The 4642-nt window shown below is 39.7% G+C and overlaps 1 pseudogene; it reads left to right on the top strand.

Annotated features, from left to right (window-relative positions):
- The first annotated feature begins 290 nt into the window (after positions 1–290).
- On the top strand, positions 291–3734 carry LOC109563468 (protein BEX2-like; annotated as a pseudogene).
- Positions 3735–4642: the final 908 nt, after the last annotated feature.

Genomic DNA, 4642 nt, shown 5'->3' with positions numbered 1-4642 from the left:
TGATAACAGTGCTGAAACTGATCACCTGCCTCCTTGTGCCAGCATTGTGCCAAGCACTTTACACGGATCCCCCCACTAGGTCTTCCCAGTCTTGTGAGGTCATACAGTGAGCCTTTTACCTGCCTAATTTCTAACCTCCCATTCTATTTGCGGAGAATCCGTAATTTTGAGTCATGGTGGGAACAGGGCCTGCTTCGCAGTTTGAAAGCTGAGTTTGGCTCACGTCCTCGTCACCACTCTCTGGTAACCAGGGAGCAGTCAGGGCATGGGACCCAGGTTCCGTCAATTGGATGCACTCACCTGGAACTTGGAATCTGACAGAGTGCCGCAAAGATACAGAGATAACCCCCAGTGGTGTGCGTCACTGTGGCGACCGGGGTCTGGCTGTGACGGTGCCAGTGGTCATGGCCCTGCCCATTGTACACAGCAACTTCTCCACCATCCCGTTTTTCTTCCAATACAACCTTTTTCCAGATAAGTTAGCCAAGGTTTAGTCTCCTTTTAATATTTATTTATTTGTCTGGCTGCATGCGGGATCTTTAGTTGTGGCATGCGGGGCCTAGTTCCTTGACCACAGATGGAACCTGGACCCTCTATATTGGAAGCACGAGTCTTAGCCACTGGACCATCAGGGAAGTTACAGCCAGAGTTCATTTATGTTGTCTTCCACAAAGAAACCTGATTGATACAGAAAGTTCAGCTGTTATCCTTACCCTACAAAGGAGGAATGAGTAGGTACTCAAGTATTATGTAAAGAATAAAAGAGATATTTACATAAAGCTTCTGAAAGAAATTTTGATTTGCTTTAGTTATTAACACGTTTGCATTAATGGTGATCATCTAGAATTTATAGGGAACTAAAATACAGGGAATGAGCAGATCCCTAAAGAGCTCATCTTATGATTTTTTTCCTGCAGGTATTATGTAGCCAATCCTCAGATACCATCAACACCTGTATCTCCCATACTTTATCAGGAAAAATATATGCTTGATGTAATCACTATAAAAGCACAATCTTTAAAAAATATTAAATCATGTTTTGAGCATCATTCCTGAACATATTCTCTAGAAAGAAAGTAGGTTAATATATGTTAGAAATAATTCCTATATAAAGGACAATAATTAAAGCTAAAACCTCATTTATTAATGCTGTTGTCATTCAGTCACTAAGGCATGTCTGACTGTGCGAACCCATGGACTGTAGCATGCCAGGCTCCTCTGTCCTCCACTGTATCCCAGAGTCTGCTCAAATTCATGTCCACTGAGTCAGTGATGTTATCTAACCATCTCATCCTCTGCCGCCCCTCGCTCCTTTTGCCTTTAACCTTTCTCAACATCAGAGTCTTTTGTGAATCAGCTCTTTGTATCAGGTGGCCAAAGTATTGGAACTTCAACTTCAGAATCTGTCCTTCCAATGAATATTCAGGATTGATTTTCCTTAGAATTGACTTTAGATCTGATATCGTTACAGTCCAAGGGAGTCTCAAGAGGCTTCTCCAGCACTACAATTCAAAAATATCAATTCCTTGGTACACAGCCTTCTGTAACATCTATACATGACTGCTGGAAAAACCGTTTCTGTCATTAGAGTGGTATCATCTGCATATCTGAGATTGTTGATATTTCTCTTGGCAATCTTGATTCCAGCTTGTGATTCATCCAGCCCGGCATTTCACATGATGTGCTCTACATATAAGTTAAATAAGCAGGGTAACAATATACAGCCTTGTCATACTACTTTCCAATTTTTGAACCAATCAGTTGTTCCACATCTGCTTCTAACTGTTGCTTCTTGACCCACATACAGGTTTCTCAGGAGACAGGTAAGGTAGTCTGATATTCCCATCTCTAAGAATTTTCCACAGTTTGTTGTGATCCACACAGTCAAAGGCTTTAGCGTAGTCAATAAAGCAGAAGTAGATGTTTTTCTGGAATTCCCTTGCTTTCTCCATGATCCAACAAATGTTGGCAATTTGATCTCTGGTTCCTCTGCCTTTTCCAAACCCAACTTATATACCTGGAAGTTCTTGGTTCACATACTGCTGAAGCCTAGCTTGAAGGATTTTGAGCATTACTTTGCTAGCATGTGAAATGAGTGCAATTGTGTGGTAAGTTTGTACATTCTTCTGCATTGCCCTTCTTTGGGATTGGAATGAAAACTGACCTTTTCCAGTCCTGTGGCCACTGCTGAGTTTTCCAAATTTGCTAACATACTGAGCCACACACAATGGTATGGTCTCTTATTTATCAATAGATGCTTTAAAAGAAAATTCCTTAACCAGGTCAACACACATCTCATCATTCTAGATCCTGGAAATTTCTATGCAGTGTTTTTCTTATTTAAACTTGCACCTAGTTTTTCCTGAATTGTTATAGTGGTCTTAAAATTAAAGCTGAGAGAACTCTTGGTTATCCACTCTCTTCTCAGTCCCTGCTCCTGATGGCCCTGAGGGTATGTGTGCTGGGGGCGGCCCCCAAGAGTAGGATGTGCTGGGGCTGGGGGCGGGGTGGTGACTAGGAGGGGAAGTGTTCACTCTTGCAGCAAGGTTGGGGAAGACCAGGAGACAGCAAGGATAGGCCCAGAAGCAGTGGCGTCCAAAGAGGAACAAGCAATAAAAAATCTCGGCATGGAAAATGCCAACGAGGAGACTGAAAACAAGAATGAAAGGGGGCAAGACGCTAACAAAGGAGAGCCTTGGGCCCTCCTTTTGGAAGCTGTGTGCCTAGAGGAAATCGTAGGTGCTGCCATGGTAGGCAGCCCTTTCTGCATTATAGATGGGACATGGCTCAGAGGCTTGCAGAGCCACAGGCAAGGGTGAGAGAGGAGAATATGGGAAGCACTGGGAAGGAGGTGAGGCAACTAATGGAAAAGCTTTGGGAGAAGCAGTTGAGTCATAATCTGCGGGCAGTCAGTGCTGACCGCCTCACCATGGCCATCATGATGAGTTACGCCTTATGCCTTGATACCTGATGCTAATAGAGGGACATCTGCTTCCTAAACTTACATGTTCGTGACAGACCTTTGTTGTAAACCTTTTGGTGTTGGTTCTTGTGGGCTTCCTGTTACTGGCTTCTCACTGACTGTTGTGTTTTTGACCCAATCTGTTAAGTTTCTGTCAGCAGCAGCTTCACCTATGGTGTGGAGAGATGTTCATTATATATTGTGAAGTTAATAAAGCAGTTTAAAATAGCAAAAAACAACAGCAACAACAAATAAAACTGAAACAGTAGTCTAACCAAAGATCATCACCTCAGACACTTTCACTGAACTGTCAAATGCCTTAAAAATAATGTTTCACCTAATGTGCCATATTCTGTGATATCCAGCTCAAGTGGGATAATTTGAAGAAAAGCAGAGGAAAGATGATTATTTTTTCTTTCCAGATTTCAGTGGGTCAAATGTAATTAATCAAGTTGTAGAAATTTAAAAAAAAATGTGTGAAGGCCCCTCTAGAGGTGTGATATTATATTAAAACTTATTTAATTTGAGGTGAATAATGTGAAGAGAAACTAGGTTCCAGGCCTGTGACCTGTAAAGTCACTTAATCTCTCTGAGACTCAATTTGCTCATCAATAAAATAGCAATGATAATGATTCCTGCTCCTCAGGGAAAGGACTAAATAAGATAATACAAAAATGAAAACGTTTTGCAAACTAAATGGAGGTTTGCAAACAGCGCATTACCAATCCCATGTGTGGATCATGTAAACAATAATAAATGCATTTGTAAGAATATATGCCCATATAATCTTGAACTTGTTACATGCTAGAAAAGTTTGAAATATATTTGAGAAAAAAAATATAAATCTTTAAAAATAAAACCAATGATAAAATTTATTTGAAGTTAACTTTGTTTTAAACTTAGAAATTAATTTGAGAAGTAAATTATAGAATGTCTTCTAAGGTGCTGAAATATGAATGTTTAAAAAATCCATAAAAATTTGTGTAAAACATATAATTTCTAAAAATTTTCCCAGTCTAGAGAAGTCTTCTGCTGTAGCAGAAGTTCTGCTGTACTTCTAGGAATATAGTGAGCAAAGTAGTTGATTATCTATTTTTGTTGCTTATTATGAATGAATGATTACAGTTGAATTTATGGATATTATTTAATGAAAAAAACAAAATGTCCAATTGAAGGAAGCCTTAAGAAGCTATCAAAACAAGCTTGAATTAAATAAAGGAAACTATGCATACGTATTTGCTTTAAATAAATAATCTGCTTAAAATATTCAGTGACACAATTTGGAAAGGTCGGTTCTGCACATCCTGCTTAAATAGTCCCAGAAAACACACCAAAACATTAGCGGTGTTTAAAATCTTCAAGATTGTATCTTTACAAATTAATCCCAGTTTGATTGCAAGTTAGTCCTTTTCAGTGCCTTATTGATCTTTATTTAGAAGTTAATATCATAAACAAGTTTCAACTCCCTGGCTGCATTTAATGGCCACTGACATACCCTGTGCAGGTCTCCACATTAGCACACTTCCTAATAATAAAGGATGTTTTATTTACAAGTCTGTGAGCTCACCGAGATCCTACCGGTCCAATGGGTTCATAAAAGGCGTGCATTGAGGAAACTTTTGTGCGATGGACCTGAGCTGAATACACTTGAGATTTGCCATGTGTCCATAATCTTGACAG

This window comes from Bos indicus, chromosome 9 (genome assembly GCF_029378745.1).
Source record: "Bos indicus isolate NIAB-ARS_2022 breed Sahiwal x Tharparkar chromosome 9, NIAB-ARS_B.indTharparkar_mat_pri_1.0, whole genome shotgun sequence".
Taxonomy (NCBI): domain Eukaryota; kingdom Metazoa; phylum Chordata; class Mammalia; order Artiodactyla; family Bovidae; genus Bos; species Bos indicus.
This window is presented reverse-complemented; position numbering and strand designations above follow the sequence as displayed.